This window comes from Elephantulus edwardii, unplaced genomic scaffold, assembly GCF_000299155.1.
Source record: "Elephantulus edwardii isolate Elephantulus edwardi_28Jun2011 unplaced genomic scaffold, EleEdw1.0 scaffold00027, whole genome shotgun sequence".
NCBI lineage: Eukaryota > Metazoa > Chordata > Mammalia > Macroscelidea > Macroscelididae > Elephantulus > Elephantulus edwardii.
In genome coordinates, this window is record NW_006399777.1 from 10709537 (window position 1) to 10729005 (window position 19469).

A 19469-nucleotide genomic window follows, 5' to 3' on the forward strand; every position below is an offset into this window, starting at 1 on the left:
GATCAAAGAAGAATTGATGCCTTTGAATTCTAGTATTGGCAAAGAGTATTGAATATACCATGAACTACCAAAGAATAAAGTTTGCCTTAAAGGAAATGTAAGTAGAATGCTTCTCAGAGGCAAGAAGAGTGAAACTTCTTTTCACATACTTTGGGCATATAATCAAGAGGTGTTAGTTCTTGGGAAAGGATAATCATGCTGGAATAGACAGTCAGTCAGCAAAAAAAAAGGAAGACCCTCTGCAATGAACTTGAACATAGCAGAGAGGATGAAGGTGGCTGGCCACAGGGCAAGATCTCAATCTCTTGTGAACAGAGATGGGTGAGTGTCCATGGCAACAGCACCTAATCATGGGGGTCCTTATTTATGAGTTAAATAACATCCAGGATTCAAAGATTCTTTGGCCTCCCTAGAAGTTCCTAAGTTAGAGACCAACTATGATTTCTATGCTCAGGAGTTACCATACACCAAGTAAAACATGCAAGCATTTATATTCAGCTATGTTCACGAGAACATCCTTTGTGTTGATAAAAACTGATGCCTTTCCAAATGGGACTAATTAGATAAATTATGATACATATGTCCTACAGTCTACCATGCAGCTACTGAAAAAAACATTTTAAGGAATAGAGCTTAATTGCATGGAATATTCATCCTACAGGGAGTGAAACAGGAAGTCATCAAAACGATGCCAAATAGAATCCCATTTCTGCATACTCATAAGTACAAGAAAAAGCCTGCAAGGAAAGACTTCAGGGACTTAGTGGTGGGGGGAAAGGCAACCACTCAACTCCTATGACAAGCAGCTCCTGCGTTTTGTAATTAGAACACCACCACAAGGTAGGAGAAACGAAAAACAGTGGGCATAGAAAACTTGAGTGCAGGGGAAATTGTGGGAAGGGCATTAGATGGTGAGGACTTGAGTTCGAGGCCCAAACCTGGACATATTTTAAATGACAACTTCAGACAAGTTATCTTTCCTCTTTTGGGTAAAGTTTAACTCTTTGAAATTGAGACAATTTGGAAAAAATCATCCCGATGGATCTTCCTTCTCTGACATTCTAGACTTCTTCCAGGTGTTAAGACCTTAAGTTACTGAAAAGTATCTGTTCTCAAGCTTGTGCAGACACAGTACACGGTACCCTAAGAATAAAACTGGGGTGAGGTATTCTTTATTTTCGTGATTTCTTTAGAATTGCATTTTTTACAAAATGAATAAGGATGTTGTGGTTGTGTACCATCAAGTCAGAACTGAATCATAGCTGACCCTCCAGTGGGTTTTCAGAAGAAGTTAATCACACTGGATGGAGAAGATGGTTCAGCCTTCTCCTGAGGAACAGCTGGTGGATTCGAACTGCGTGCGTTCGGAACTGCAGTGCAGCTTCTTACCACTAGGCCTGTGTTGTTGTTGTTATGTGCCGTCGAGTCATCAGCAACTCGTAGACCCTAAATCCTGCTCTGTCCTGTGCCAATCTCACTCTCTCTGACACACCCACCCTGATTCCTCAGTCACTGACTCAGTCCACCTCATAGAGTCTTCCTCTCCTGCACTGTCCCTCCACCCTCCCAAGCATGATGTCCCTCTCCAAGGACTGGTCCATCCTTGCAACATGTCCAAAGTATGTCAGATGAAGCTTCAGAATCCTTGCCTCCAAGGAGCAGCCCTGTTTAACCCTCTCCAGGCTGAACCTGTTTGTTTTCTTAGCAGTCCATGGTACACACAATACTCTTCCCCACTACCATAGTTAAAAGGCATCAATTCTCCTTCTATCCTCCCTAGTCACTGTCCAACTTTCTGACACATAACAAGTGATTGCAAAGACAATGGCCTGTATCAGGCGCACCTTAGTCTCCAGAGTGACACCATTGCTCTTCAGCACTCTGGAGAGGTCCCTAACAGCACAATTTCCCATTGTGATACGTCTAGAGCTCCCTAATAAGGATAGAATTGCTTTAATAATGAATCATTTCTTGGAACAACCATTTGACCCAGTCCTCTGTAACTACGAGCTACAAATAAAACCGCTCTGATGGCCTAGAGGGAAGGAGCTGTGCTGCCAACCCACAGGCATTTCTGTTGAGACCCATCAGCTGCCCTACTGGAGAGATCTCCAGTGCAATTTTCCGCCTCAGCACATCGGCTGGAGGGTCCGCTGGAAGTGTGTTCTGTCTGACTTGAAAGCACACCCCAGCAACAGACAAATGACAGACTCTGGCACGCACCATACTTTTAAATGGCTGAATATTCTATTTTGCCTTAAAAAAATCATGAAGAAAGTGACACAACTGATGCTCATCTGCTGAAATTCTGAGATGGTTTTCTTAAGAAACTTTCCAGACTTGAAATACTTGGTCTGAAATTAAACTATCACTTGCCATCTTAATCTTGTTCCAAATTACTAAATAATATGTAAATGCCTATGTCTTTAAAAGTGGCTTTATGGCAAGAAGTTCTAATGAAGTAAGGACTCTGACTCCTTAAAATCCACACAGGAGAAATCCCATCTAACACAAAGAACTGTCTCTAGCCCATTTTCCATGAGGAAAATGTGTTCCTGCCGGATTTTTCCCTGGAACTAGTGGCCTCTTCAGCTGCCAATGAGAAGTTTCCTCGAGGTGCTTTTTAAATAGCTTTGAAGGACAACAGGGGTGACCCAGAAGCCTGGGAAAAAAATACCCAGTTTCTCAGGCTACCAGTCCCGCCTCCATCTGGGCAAGGCACCCAGCTTCAGGGACCTGGTCCCCAAAAGCTGGTCTCTGCGTGGAGAACAATGATTTCCCATCGATGCCACGGAACATAGCAATTCCATATGACTCAGCTATTTCACTGATTGGAATATACCCTGAGAAAATGAAAACTGAGACATAATCAGAGAATTGTACACCAATGTTCATAGCAGTGTTATGTACCATCGCAAGAACATGGAAACAGCCCAGATGTCCAACCACAAACTAATGGATTGAGAAATTGTGATGCGTTCACACGATGCACAAAGCACGTAGAAGCAATAATTTTGAAAATCACTTAGGAAAGACTGGAGAGCATTATGCTGAGTGAACTAACTCAGTCCCATGAGGACAAATACTGTATAAGACCATTGTTGTTGTTGTTGTTGTTATGTGCTGTTGAGTCACTTGCGACTCATAGCAACCCTATGTACAACAGCCCTAAACTCCGCTCTGTCCTGTGCCAATTGCACTGTCTCTGACACTCCCATCCCAATTATCCCAGTCACTGAATCAATCCACCTCATAGAGGGCCTTCCTCTCCTGCGCTGTCCCTCCACCCTCCCAAGCATGATGTCCCTCTCCAAGGACCGGTCTCTCCTCACAACATGTCCAAAGTATGTTAGACAGAGCCTCAGAATCCTTGCCTCCAAGGAGCCACCCGGTTTAACCCTTTCTAGGACAAATCTGTTTGTTTTCCTGGCAGTCCATGGTATTCTCAATACTCTTCTCCAGCACCACAGCTCAAAGGCATCAATTCTCCTTCTATTCTCCTTGGTCATTGTCCAACTCTCTGATGCATAACAGGTGATTGCGAAGACCACAGCCTGTATCAGACGCACCTTAGTCTCCAAAGAGACACCATAAGACCATTATTATAGAAATATAAAGATAACCAGTAAAACGTGTATGAGGACCCTAGAGGGGAGAGGAGGGGCAGAGGAGTGAGGATGGGGGTGGCAGTGTGTTAATCATAGGGTTCCTCAATTTAAAGGGTAGAGGGAGGGGTGGGTAAAGGAAATGGGAAAGATCCTGTGTGAAAAACAATTTATATGAACTTTGTAAGCAAACCAGTATAAAATAAAAATTTATTTAAAAAGTAAAGGAAAAAGAAGTGTCACAAACCTTAATAGGATGTTACATGGATTAAGACTTCTACACGGCCCTATTAGAATGGAGTTCTCCGGTGGCTTAAAGGCAAGAAGCTGAACTACCAACACAAAGTTATGTGGTTCGAATACGTCAGCTGCTCAAAAGGAGAAAGATGGGCAATCTCCTCCCATGCAACTTGACAGCCTCTGGGAACCCAGGGGAGGATCAGCTAAGAGCCATGTCTGACTCAACAGCACAAAATATAACCACCTGGTCTCCAGAAGTGCTAGAAGGCTGGGATACCACCTCATGAGGGAATAGTCTCATTGCTAAATTCAGTAATTATATTTAAAGATCATGCTGAGATTATATATGTATAAATATATACGCATATATTACGTTGTTGTTGTGTACCACAGTCGGAACCAACCCATAGCTGACCCTCCAGCAGGTTTTCAGAGGCAATTAATCACACAGGAGCAGCTTGCCCATCCTTGTCCCATGGAGCAGCTTGGTGGCCTCAAACCATATGCCTTCAGGATTGCAGTGCAGCTTCTTGCCACTAGGTCATACACACATATTGTCGTTGTGTTGTTAAGTTCCGTTGCGTCGTAGGCGACTCAGGGACCCTATGAATGAAAGACCTGAACACCTGTATAACTTTCATCCCTTCTCCAGGTTTATAGGGTTTCCGGAGGCAAGCTATTTTAGAAGTGGATGCCACCTCTGCTTTCAAGCTTGTCTTAATCAGGGAGCTCCACCAAACACTGTCCACCATGGGTAACCATTATCACATTTGACACATTAGTGTCATGGTGTTTAGCATCACAGCAACGAGTTATCTCTGTACAACAAATGCACAGACCATTGCTACACCACATATATGTGTGTGTATGTGTATGAAGATATATATATATATATATATATATATATATATATATATATATATATATATATATATATATATATATATATATATATATATATATATATATATATATATATATATAATATATATATAATCTCAACTATATATGGTATCACGCACATACATACATTTTTCTTTTAAAGTATAGGTACTTATGTTACTTCTACATGAAGCAAATTTAAAAAGACAATCATCTGCTTTTCATGCTGTTTAAAAAACTGGTTGACAAATCTGCAGGATTTAGACATAAAGGCTCCTGGTGGACAAACCAGCTCTGGGGAATTAGGCAGCCAGACCTAAATGCTGTAAATCCGTCATCGTTGCCAGCTCTCCTTTAAGTGGTTGGTGAACACCCAAGTGTGCAAGTTACTCATTGAGGTCACCCAGAACACTGATGAGGTGTCTGTTCGGTGTTACCCTTTTACAAGACTTACTGACACTTCAAAAAATGCACAAGAGTGTCTCATCAGCTTAGTAAATACATTGCATTTCAACCCACTGATAAAGATCAATCTAGGCCATTGAAGGCTGGCACAAATCATCATTAGTGATGATTAATAATGCCTTACCATCTTATTTGGCCTAATATCAATGCTGCTGCTTTAAATTTATTTCAGTGTTTACCTGACGATACTGTATCAACACTTTAAAATCTTATTTTCAGTCATGTTTTTGGTTTGACTCTTGTAGTCAAAACTGTCAAACTGACTTAGTCAAATTCTAGTCAAATTGACTTTGACAATATATAGCTGGTTTCTATTTTTGTGCTAAATGGCAATCTTTGTTTTCCAACTGGAGAGTGTTATTCATTTACATTTAGTGTAATTAAATGTATTCTTGAGCTTATTTCAAGCCGTTTGCTATCTGCCAATTCTGCTCTTTTTTGTTCTGCTTTCCTTCCTTTACGTTATCTTTTCCCCCACTAGTTTATTTACAAAATTCTAATACAAATTCTAACAAATTCTTTCAATTTTTCTCACCCCCTCACTCGTCAAATTGTACAACCCAATGATTGACTAATGTCCTACCACCACCTCTCTAAAGTACTCAAGAGCAGTGGTGTCTCTCTGGAGACTAAGGTGTGCCTGATGCAGGCCATGGTTTTTGCAATCACTTGTTATGCATCAGAGAGTTGGACAACGACTAGGGAGGATAGAAGGAGAATTGACGCCTTTGAGCTGTGGTGTTGGAGAAGAGTATTGAATGTACCATGGACTGCCAAGAAAACAAACAGATTTATCCTAGAGAGGGTTAAACCAGGCTACTCCTTGGAGGCAAGGATTCTGGGGCTTCGTCTGACATACTTTGAACATGTTGTAAGAAGAGACAGGTCTTTAGAGAGGGACATCATGCTGGGTAGAGTAGGGGGACAGCTCAGGAGGGGAAGGCCCTCTATGAGGTGGATTGACTCAGTGACTGGGGTAATCGGGATGGGTGTGTCAGAGGCAATGCGATTGGCACGGGATAGAGCACAGTTTAGGGCTGTTGTACATAAGGTCGCTGTGAGTCGCAAACAACTCGACGGCACTTAACAACAACAACACCAGCACATCCACATCTCTCTGCTTTCGGCCTTTCCCACCCCTCCTGGATCCTTATACTCATTCCACAGTAACAATCTTAATACAATACTTATCCGTGTTAGTTCACTCAGCATAAGGCTCTCCAGTTTACATCTTTTTTATTTCCTTCTAATGGCTTGGAAGCCAAACATTCTATTCCTATAGAGATTGCTCTAAACATACATTAACCAAAGTCTAAAAAAGACATCATTTTTGCTCTATTTCTGTTAAAAACACAATGAAAGTAATGACTTCCATTTCCCTTTTCTCCAAGCTATGTCCGAACACGAGTTTACTCCTGTATTATTGTTTTAAGTTTAAACTACAATCAAAACTACAGCCCCTGAGTTGGCTTGGATTCCTAGTGACCCCATCAGACAAAGCAGAAGAAAAACACAGTAACCCTTACAGGAACACTCTACTGAGACAGATTCGAACCCCTGACCTTTTTTGCTTAGTAGCCTGATAAAGCCCACCCTGCAACCCGGGCTATCAATTTCTGAGTCTGTTCAGACTTGACAGTACACAACTTTGAAACAGTTAGTACTGCTACTGTTCTACTTGGTAAATATGGTGGCTTAGTGGTAAGGAGCTGTGCTGCCAAGCCAAAGACACGCAGTTTGAATCCACCAGCTGTCCTTTGGGAGAAAGATGAGCAGTCCCCTGCCGTGTGATTTACAGCCTCTGAAAACCCACTGGAGGGTCAGCTATGTGTGGGTTCTTGAGAGTACACAACCCCTTACATTTCCCTTTATGTTAGCTCGTTTCGTTGTTGCTCCCTGCATCCCACACCACTTCCGTTCACTGTCTTCTCCCTCCCATATATCCTTCAGTGCCTCTTTCAGAATTGATGAAATCAGTTCAGTCTTGCTAATCTGAATTGGCTTTTATTTCACTCCTAAGACCTGAAAATCATATTCCATTGGTATCTGCCATTTCCTGCTTCTTAATGAGAAATAACCCAACTCTTGAACTGTGTCTTCTATGCAGACTTGGACCTATGGCCTAGTGGGTAAGGAGTTCCCCTGCCAGCCCAACGGTAGGTAGTTCAAATCCACCAGCTGTGCCCTAGGCAAAAGATGTACAGTTTTCTCCCATGTGATTTACAGCCACCGAAGACAGCCTGGAGGGTCAACTACTAGGTGGTTCTAACTCAGCAGGGCTTGTTTAATCCTGCATTTGATGATCTGTATCTACATCATAATAAATCGAGATAAGGATTTAAAAAATGTATCTTGCATAAAATGTATTGTTTCCTTTTAATCTGAACTGGCCTGTCCTATTTTCTTCAGCACCATTCCTCCTCCCCCTCACCCCCCAATTATACACAGTTTAGGATCCCTGGTAGTGGAGGAGTTAAAGAGTTCAAAAGATCGGAAGTTTGACTCCACTGGCTGCTCCACGGGAGAAAGCAGAGGCCATGCACACTCCATAAACCTTCGTTGTTGTTGTGTGGTGTTGAGTCGGAAATGACTCATAGCTGACCCTCCAGTGGGTTTTCAGAGGCTGCAAATCATGTCTTTTTCCCCCAAAAGTTCTCTTTGCTAATTTTACCTTTTGCTTTGTAACTCAATACACTGAAGCCATAATCCAAGGTGCTTCCTAGTCAGTTTCTTTAAGACCTTCCTCTTGAGCTGCTGAGCTTTTAGTTTGTCTGCCTGTTTTTTCAAATTATTTCATGAACAGTGAAGACTTGGCTCCCAGGATCCCAGAACCTCAGGACAGATGACAAATGTAATCACAAATCTCTGTGCCTAGTATACGCACAACCACCTGACTGATTTTTAATCCAGTACCATAACATCTAATCTCCAATGTGCCCAGAAGTCTTTGGTTCAATATCTCAATATCTCTCTCTCTCTCTCACATGCACACACACACACACACACGACATATTTTTGGCAAGCCAACTTCTACCAACCTTCAAAACAGATCAAGAACTACCTTCTCCAAGGAGTCCTGCACGATCTCCCCAGTAGACATATCAACTGAGAAGCACAGAACATGGGGGTTCCCTGTATTTTAGCAAATATTTCCCTTCATCTGTAGTTGCCTTATCCGTTGCTCTTCCTCCAGAACCAGCTAAGGAAGAGGAATGACCTTACTACCCATCTTAGAGTTGCAGGCACTTGGCACAGCTACCATCATATAACAGGCTCAATAAATTAATGAGTTATTAATTAACTCCTGAGGCATCCCAATGGGACCCAATACGCAGGACGCCTGCAGAAGCTGGGAAAACACCTCCAGCAAATGACCCGCATGGCCCTTGGTATGCAGCAGCACTAGACTTTCTCCTGGGTGTGCACCTCGCCAGCAAACCCGTGGGACCTAGGTCAGCATTTCCCCTCAGACGTCTCATTTTCATTATCAGAAAGATGTGAATCAGGAAAACCATTCGGCCTACTTCTGAGATTGTTTCAGGGGCCATCGAGCCAACGAGGACTCACAGTCACTGTACGAACGACGGATCTGAATGCTGTCCTGTCCTGTGTCATCCTCTACCTCTGACACACACCAGCCCACTGTCACTGTCACTGTCACTGGGTCATTCCATCTTGTTAAGGCTCAACCCTTCTCCCTGAAAAGCACCAATTTTCTTTAAAGTATGATGGCCACAGATGCATGCAAGAGTCAAAATGCATTATTACAGGAAAACTGACTCTGTAAAAAAAAATCAAAATAGATATTGCAACTAAATATGAGAATATATTTATAAACTTATTTGGAGGAGAGTGTTGCTGAGAAACAAATTATCAACAGGTGTTCATCCTGGCGGAGAGTGCAAAGAATGGAAAACAGTCTGAGTCATTTAAACCTGCCTCAGTTGAGATAGGGGAGCTCTGGTGGCCTAGTGGGTGAGGAGTTGCATTGCCATCTCAAAGCCATGTGGTTCAAATCCACCAACTGTTTCTGGAGAAAGATGGGCACTCTTCTCCCTTGTAATTTATAGTCGTTGAGGGTCAGTTATGAGTCAGTTACAAGTCACCATCAGTGAGTTCTTGAGGTTTTAACTGAGATAGGCAGATTCTTTCAAAATCTACTTAAAGCTTCAAAGCAGCAAAGCAGAAGCAATGCAACAACCTATGAACAATGAGACATCACGGAATGAAGTCAAGTACACAGTCCTGGAGTTTTCAATCTCCACATTCGTACAGCCTGTGACAGACAAGTACTGAACCCAAAAGAGCTAGTGACAGACAAGCAAACATACACATGTCTAAGATATTAAGAACAGCGACATGCAAAGACCTCCCCGATACAAAAACTGACAGATAAATCCGGCAATTCCGCGCTGCTCTCCCACACACAACCTCCCCACCTCTGTCTGACATACTTGGGGCATGTTGCCAAGATAGGCCAGTTATTGGAGAAGGACATCATACTTGGAAGGGTCAGCATAGAAGAGGAAGATGATGGATGCAACAGATTGACACAGTGACTGTGGCAATGGGGTCAGGTGTGTCTGAGATGGTGAGGTTGGCTCAGGACAAGGCAAGGTTCACACAACAACAACAACAACAAAGCTTAAAATCTGAATGTGAGTCTGGCACCTGCTCAAACTGTAGATGCTACTCACAGCTTTCCTTAAGGAGACTCACCTGGCTTCTGTGAAGCACACACAGAGTTGAGGTGGCATCATTCCTGGGCACCAGAACTGACTGATAGATTCAATTAACTTGAATAACCGTGTGAGCCACACTACTTCTACCCGCTGCAGCGACTTCTAACTCTAAGTCTTTCAGGCCTTTAACACTAAACACAAGCAAGTTTTACAAATATTACCTCTGACAATTCAGAGAAATCCTGGGTGGGGGAAAAATCACCATCTCTGTTTAAAAGATGAAAAGACTGAATTTACCCAGAATTTGGAAGGTCTATAATATCACACAGCCAGTAAGTATCATGTAATATTTAAACACATGGGCTCTGGTGGAAGGACTGGATTGTTCCGCTAGTTCTACCACTTAGGAGGTACAGAATCTTTGGAAAGCTGTACAACCTCTCTACACCTACTTTCCAAGCTTGTTATGAGATTATTTGGAACAGTATCTACTCCAGAGTAAGCCCCACAAAAGTGTTTGTGAACCCTATCAAGGAAGGCAGGGCTGAGAATTAAATGCAGGTTTATTTGATTGCGATGTACAGACCCCAAAAGAGCTGGTCTCTCAAGCATGGAAAGCCCACTATTGCACCAGAAAGATGTTTGCTTCTCCGTGTGCTTTTCAGGTCTCACTGGGCCTTAATCTTCACTGCTAACCAGGCTTCTCCCATCTCTTCAACTTTTGTCCTCTCTGGTTGGGATCCAAGATTGCCCCAGCCTTTCAACAGATTGCAGTAAAACTATTACCTGTCTAGCGCTGGCCAAAAAAAAAAATAGTTTTTCTAATGTGTCATTTCCAAAGTATGGTGCATGCAGGCACACCAGCATCTACTAGACTCTTAGACACGTCCCGTTCCAGGCTTCTTATTGTTATATGCCATCGAGTCAACTACAACTCACAGTGCTATGAACACTACACTAAACGTGCCCTTAGTCGGGACCGGCCTAACAATCTCTGATATACTCAAATCCACTGTTACAGTCACTGTGTGAACTCATCTTATTGGGGGGTCTTCCTTTCTTTCTTTGACTCCTCACCTTTCCAAGCATGACATCCTTTTCCAGGACCTGGTGCTTCTTGACAACACTCCCAGAGTATGCGGGATGAAGTTTCACCACCTCTGCCTCTAAGTCACCCACACTGTACTTCCGACAAGACAGCCTTGTTTGTTCTTCTGGCAGTCCATGGGATATTCAGTACTTTCTCCAACACTGCAAAGTCTGTAGCCCTCCAAGAGACTCGGTCACCAATTCTTCTCCTGTCGTCATTAGTCACTGGTCAAGTTTCCAATGCATAGGAAGTAACTGAAACGATTACGGCTTGAATCAGGCCCATCTTAGCTTTTAAACTGACATAATGACTGTAGCACTGAGTCAAAAGCTCTAGGGATGCAGCCCATAGTTTAACCAGCCCTAGAAATTCTTACGCAGCTAATGCTTAAGGATTACTGTTCTTTGGAAGCTAACAGCCCAGGAGGCACTGGGGCACCCACCTAACTTATCAGTTCAGAATAAATTGGTGATCATGAACTTCTCAGAAGATGGGCTTTCAACCTCTATCCAATATAATGATGTGGGTTCACCATATCCCTGTAGGCTTCTAGTGCCCCTGTTCTAAAGTCTCTGGATCTCACTAAAGCCCCACTCTCTTGCTGGCACACTGGCTTCCCCTTCTACTTTTCTGACTTCTGAAAATCCTATCAGCAGATCTTCCAGGACTTCAATGATGACATCCACAACAGACAGACAGAGCCGGGGCAGAAAGACAGGGGTAGCAAGCAAATCATCTGCTTCTAGTGGGATATTAATCCATGAAGCAATTTCATACCTATGTTTTTCCACTTGTGAGTGAATCTATTAACAGTTCTCATAGCTCCATCCTACCCCAGAAGGCAACTTCAAAAGTTGCTATCCTAAAACCACAGAATAACAACAACAAAAATCATCATGAGCTGAGAAACTATGGATATCCTATTCTACATACATATATGTGTGTGTGTACTTACTTACACACACACACACACACACACACACACACACATTGTTATGTGCCATCAAGTCGACTGCCACTTATAGCGACCTTGCGAAAAACAACTCTGAACCCTGCTCTATCCTAAGACAACCTCATTGTCTCTGACACACACACACACACACACACACACACACACGCACATATACACACACGTGTGTGTGTGTGCATATATAACTATATATACTTATAAAATTATATATATAAGTATATACTATGACTCGATGGCACTTAACAACAAACAACAACACACTCATAAAAGTTTATACAATGACTAGGGAGGATAGAAGGAGAGTTGATGCCTTTGAGCTGTGGTGCTAGAGAAGAGTACTGAATGTATCATGGACTGCGAGGAAAACGAACAGATTCATCCTGGAGAGGGTTAAACCAGGCTGCTCCTTGGAGGCAAGGATTCTGAGGCTTCGTCTGACATACTCTGGACATGTTTTAAGGAGGAACCAGTTCTTAGAGAGGGACATCATGCTTAGAAGGGTGGAGGAAGGAAGACCCTCTATGAGGTGGACTGATTCAGTGACTGGGATAATTGGGGTGGAAGTGCTGGAGACAGTGCGATTGGCACAGGACAGAGCAGAGTTTAGGACTGTTGTACACAGGGTCGCTATTAGTTGCAAGGGACTCAATGGCACAAAACAACATAACAACAACAACAACAAACACACATACACACACACACACACACACACACACACACACACTTTCTTACTAAGTATCACTTAGATCTCTTCTTTCTCTTCCTCTTCCTCCTCCTCCAATCCTCAAAGCAAGAACAAAAAAGAGGCCTGGAGCCCAGAAAGACAAGCAGAATCGCCAGGCCCAGGGCAAAATTCTACTAAAACCAGTTCCTTGAATTTTGTACTAACTTTTTCCTAGTTTCTACTCCTACATGGTAAGTAAATTTATCATTACTTTTACCAAATCAGAAATTAAAACACAAGAGAATTTTTTTTCCCTCTAGGAAAGAGGAGGTAGGTAGTGGGGACACCAATTACCTTTATCCAGATCTGTCCACCAAGGTTTACACTTTTCCCATGATGTCACTAAGCTATTGCTTGCTCCTGGCCATGTCAGGACAAATGAAAAAAAATTTCTTGTTGTGGAGATCTCTGAGACCCTACCCTTTATTTCAAAAGATGTAATACTTCTCAACCACTAAAAGTCAGACTACCCCAGCAGGGTAACTGGGAGCATCTTGGAAAAACTGTCAGAGATACAGCACATTGTGCCTTCTACAAGAAGACTCCCTCAACTTGTGCCGAATCCCCTTCACCCGGCCCACCCTGTCCCGGAGACGACCAGTCCCTACAAAGGAAAATCAACCGTAGGCAAGGGGATTGAACACAAAGCCAATTGTCTCCTCCTGCAGTCCCTGCCAGGACTGGCCAAGTCAGCTCCTGGACTTGCTGCAGAACGTGATTCATCGGCTCCCTGGAAAGAGTGCCAAGAGCAGCCATACAAAAGCTCTCTTTCTTCACGTCCTTAATTCTGAGGACCTTATATGTAGCATAAGCAATTATAAACTTTCAGGTTCAGCAGACAGTTGAGTAATAATGGAAGGCGAACACTCCACGGGGCCCCTCACAGGCAGATTTCCCAGGAGGCCAATCACACAGATTGACACAACACTCAACTCTTGGCAAAACAAACAGCACAGACACCGGCTCCCTTCAAACTGCAGATCTGCCCTCTCGTGACCTCTGCAGCCGTCTAACTATCTTCCAGAAGCTCAGCCACCCAGCCCGAGCTCGCCTGTGATTCCCTCCACCCTGTCATCACATAAGCAACCTAGTGTCTTCCTCTCGCCTGAGACGAGGCCCTGGCCAGTGTGAGGGCAAGGGCGCACCTGATTCCGGCCGTGGTCTCTTCAGTCACTTGCTCTGCATCTGAGCTGGACGTTGACTAAGGAGGACGGAAGAATTGATACTACTGGAAGAAGAGCGCTGAAGGCCAAGGACACCCCAAAGAACAGATGTGACCTGGAGAAGGTGCAGCCAGAGTGCTCCTCGGGGCAACGATTGTGCGGCTTCGTCTTGCATCCTTTGGGCATGTTGCTAGGAGAGGCTATTCCTTGGAGAGTGGCATCATGCTGGGCAAGGTGGAGGGGCAAACCCAGACCCTCAATCAATAGGATTCACACAGTGACCGTGGCAATGGGCTCGAGCGTGTCGGAGATCGTGGGAATGGCAAGAGTGCGGACAGGATTCAGACCTGAATCCTTTTTCATAGAGTCACTACGGGTCACACACGACTTGATGACACCTAGCAATGCACAACACGGCACTGGCCAGAGCTCCGCTGGAGGGTATTATAAGTGGAGTGACCGTGATTTGTAAATTATTGTTGTTTGTTTTGTTGTTATGTGCCGTCGAGTCATTTGCGACTCACAGTGGCCCTATGTACAAAAGCCCTAAACCCTGCTCTACCCTGTGCCAATCGAATTGCTTCTGACACACCCATCCCGATTACCCCAGTCACTGAATCAATCCACCTCATAGAGGGTCTTCCCCTCCTGCACTGTCCCTCTACCCTACCAAGCATGATGTCCCTCTCCAAGGACCCGTCTCTCCTTACATGTCCAAAGTATGTCAGACGGAGCCCCAGAATCCTTGCCTCCAAGGAGTAGCCTGGTTTAACCCTCTTCAGGATGAATCTGTTTGTTTTCTTGGCAGTCCACGGTACATTCAATACTCTCAGGTTATCTAAAATTATTTTAGAACGGAATAGGAAACACTTTTTTCAATTTAAATTTAAGTGCCTAACACTTTTTTTTTTGAAAGAGTATCAAGTCTTCGCCATTTCAATTTCTTTTTTTAATTTTTTTTTAAATTTTCTGTGTGTGTACCGTCAAATTAGATCTGACTGGTCCAGGAGGAGATTGCCCCTCCTTCTCCAGAAGAGCATCTGGTGGATTTGAACTGCATACCTCTGGAATTGCAGTGCAGCTTCTTGACACTGGGCCACCAGAGCTCCCTTGCCATTTCAATTTCTAAAGGACCACTGTTGCTGTAAGGAGCCTTCGTGGGGCAGTGGTAAAGCTAACTGAAAGGTGGGAGGTTCGAGTCCCCCAACGATGGGAAGAAGCAGTGGTGCTTGCTTCCACATGAGCCCCTGTGTTGGAGAGCCCTGGGTTCTGCTCTGCCCCATGGGGGAATGTGAGCTTGAACAAGCGCAGGACACTTCTGTCTTTGTTGTTGTTGTTACTGTTACTTCTTCAGCCTGACTGAGTCACAGCGACCTGATACAAAACAGAACAAAATAACAGCTGATCCTGCCTCAAAATCGCTTGATGGTGCTACATTCAAACTAAAATGACAAACAAAACAAAACACTGAGGTACACAGGAAGGGAGCTCTGGTAGCCGAACACTAAGGAGTGTGCCAGTAACCTGAAGGCACACAGTTCAAATCCACCAATTGATCCACAGGAGAAAAACAGGAAATTTCCTCCCATGTGACTTACTGCCTCAGAAAACTTGGACAAGGTCATCTATGGGTCAGTTCCGACTTACCGACAGGACAGTGGTTGGGGAAGTAGCTGCCCACCCCCCAGAGGTGAAGCCCGCCTGGCAGTTTGAATCCATCAACAACGCTTTCAGAGTAACAACCCAAGTTTGCGGTGCCCTTGATTGACAGACGATAGTACACTAAATTTCTCTCTTTTTTGTTTTTTACTGATTTGCTTACAAAGTTCATATACATTGTGTTTCACACTCTTCTTTCATTCATGTTGTTTCATATAATCATTCTCACGCATTATATTTTATAAAATTACTTACTATGGGACCTTGCCCATCATTACCCTGTCATTCCCCCCCTTCCCCTTTCCTTGTACCCACCCCCACCCCCACCACCAAACTGTGCAAATTCCTCTGACTGGCAAGTACGTTTTGTGATTCTGTGCTGAACAGAACAGGGACACGCTCAGAGCCAGTACGGTAGCCCTTCACAGACACAAAGCAGTTAGAGCCCAAGGCAGCAGACCAGAGCGATACTCTACAATGTGCACTTTTCGTTTGCATGCCAACACCTCCTTCTTGACCTTGGGAACCAGTTTCATCCTTATCAAGATGCAAACGTATTCAAAGTTGGTTTTCTAGAACCTCAATATGCCCTCGGGGAATTCAACAGTCCTGCTAATCATATGCCACCCTGTTTCGGCGTGGTTCTTTTTTCCCCCTCAGAGTTTCTTGGAAAGCATGTACGATCCCATCTAAACATGACTAGCTATCTTATTTCTTCCCGATCAGAATTAAAATTTTATATGGAGTAACAATCCTCGGCTGGGCGGCTTAAAATAAAGAATACCGTGGACCAACACGTCTAAAGAAAATAGTCTCGTAAACTGAGCAAGGCGGAGGGAGACACAGGTTAAGAAAATACCAGACACACGGCCATTATTCTTGCTCTCCTTCCACAGCAGACAACACTGATAGGTTGCAAAACTCTTGACTGCAAAGCCCAAGGATGTGGCCTTACAACATATCTCACACACATCAATCTGAAAGCTAACCAAAACCTAACAGAGCTGACATAAAAACTCTTCGGTCATCGCAAGGTTTATCACAGACCTGCCAGAATTTATAGAATGAACACCTACCATGTTTTGGTTTGGGTAGGCGGGGGCAAAAAGCCACATGAGTGGACACGGCCCAATGCTTCCAAGTCAGAATTCTGGTTTTGATATTTCACACATACCTCCAAAACAACAACAACAAAAACCCCCCAAACGACCTCATTTGTTTGGCAGATCATAAAACGGATGCAGAGCAGACATGCGCCATCCAGGCAACTGCAGAACTTGAGGTGCAGTGAGCAGCTCATACCAGAAATATCTGAAGATGGGTATAGTCCATCCAATCACGTGTTAGTATCACATTGGTGCTCATGTAAACGTCTGTTTTTCTCACTAATTTAAAAAGTATACACAGTGAGGTTCCCCAGAACGTCCTTCAGAACAATATCCAGACACATAAACATAGGGTTAAAATAAACTCTCAAAAACTCGACCCCCGTCGAGGTGATTCTGACTCACATGGTCCTGTCGTCAGGGTTCCTGAGCTGTAAATCTTTACAGGAGGTGACTGCCCATAGGTGTCCCTTGCAGCAGCTGGAGGGTTAAAATTGCTGACCTTGTGGACAGCAGTACAGCACGTCGCACACTCCACCAACAGAGCTCGGACAGAGTCCAGAAGGCCCAGGCGGAGAGTGAAACGGAGCAGACAGAGCCATTGTTACAGAGCACACTGACCTCCTACGTGCAGGACCTGCACCTCATGTCTCGTGTACACAAAGCAATCAATCGTATGACCAGCAGTATCATGTCACGGGAATGGATAGAACTTACAATTCACATGTCTTGACTGTCACAATAAACACCTGTGTCAGGTGTGTGTATGTACTGCACTGTCATTTAGTGTCAACGTTCTCTATTTACACATGAAAGCTTATCATATCATAGCATATGCTTTGACTTATTCAATCAAGTATTCAGTCTCAAGCATAGCACATCTCTTAAATGTTCTCGTGTTATCTGTCTGTTTCATTTTATTTAAAAACAATGTTAACATGAAGTGTCTGGTACCTCCTAGAAAGAAAACCAGTCCTAGTGACAGCAGCAAAAAAAAGGGAAACGAGAAGTAATAATTTAGAAAGAAAAAGGGTGAGAAACAGGTTATTAAACATGAAGCTAAAAGAAGCATCGGATGCTATTGCTTCTGAATTAAGCACGGGGGGAAACGCACCCAGAGCACTTCTTAGAGGCAAAGGCGGTGAGACTTGCCCTCACATACTCTGACCGTGTTGTTCAGAGGGGCCAGTCCTTGGAGAAGGACATCATGCTTGGAAAAATGGAGGCTCCGTGAATAAACGGAAGACCTTCGACAAGAGGGGTGAACACAGTGACTGTACCAATGGGCTCAAGTACATCGGAGACAGTGAAGATAGTACAGGATGGGCCAAGGACCAGAGCTGTTGTTCACAGGGCGGCTGTGAGTCACAGTCAACTCAGCAGCACCTAAGAACAGCAATTTTCTATGTAACATACTGTTTACACAACATCCAAATTATATGTCTTGCTTCATAGAATGTTCTACAAATGTTAAGTAATGCATGACTGTATGTGAGCCACCTACCTCCAGTGTACACCCTCTTCATTTACTGCGACATTAGGATTGGGAGAAGATTCTTCCACAATCAGCACCGTGCACATGACACAACTTTACTTGCAGGAAGTTAAGAATCCTTGAAACACAAGGAGATCAAAGACTACAGATATGAGGTACATCTTAACACCAAGCAAGCAAAAAAGTCTTCACCGATGAACCAAGAGGCAACATCAGGACAAATGGGAAAAGGATCATGACAGATGGAGAAAAGACTGAAGTCCTCAACAATTTCATTTTACTCAGATCCACTACCAACACCCTAGCAGCAGCAGCCAAGAAATCTAAAGATGTGTAGCGCTGGGAAAATCTGGTGTCAAGAAGCCGCCAAAGTGCTAAAGAGAAAGGATGTCAGCTTAAAGACTAAGGTGTACCTGATCCAACCCATGATTTTTTCAATGGCTTCTTCTGCATCTGCGAGTTGGACAATGAATAAGGATGACAGAAGAATAATTGATGCCTTTGAACTGTGGTGTTGGAGAAGAGTATCAGATGTCCTACGGACTGCCAAAAGAACAAACAAATATATCTCAGAGGAAGTACAAGCGGGGTGTTCCTGAGAGGCGAGGATGGTGAAACTTTACCTCACATACTTTGGGCGTGTTGTCAGGTACGTTCAATCTTTAGAAAAAGACATCATGACGGGAAAAGTGGACGGTCAGAGAAACGGAAGCAGAGCTTGACAGAGTGACCACAGCAAGGGATTCAAGTGTATCAGAGATGATGAGGCTGACACAGGGTTGGCCAGGGGTTAGGTTTCCTGGTCAGAGGTTTGCTGTAAGTCACTGTCAACACAATGGCACCTAACAACAACTATCGCCTCATCTATTAATCTGATTAGGTTCCAAAGGCCAGGATCGTGTGCCAAAATCAATCTTAAGCAAAAATGAAGGGTGAAACCACTGCAGATCCCTTAAAAAAAAAAATAAAAAGAAAGATGACTACTTCAAGATATAACTTCCAAATGACATCATTATATAACTGCTCAATCACTGAGAATCATAGCCCAGCCTAGCTTACACAAATCCTTAGCCATAACAGACAGCTTGACACTTACCTTAAGGCCAGATGTTATGTCATTAATACACCAAATAGTCAAGTTATAGATTTCATTAATGCACCAAATAGTCTAATCGTGGATTATTTACTCTTTACTACTGTCATAAATCACAATGTCAGATAATCAGATCACCCTTAAGTGAGATGTATGGTAGACAGAAGAATGACTTACTGCAATGAACTACACTTTTTTTTCTTTCTTATTGTGTACCGTCAAATCAGATCCAACTGGTACAGGAGGAGATTGCCCCTCCTTCACCTGAGAAGCATCTGGTGGGTTCGAACTGTGT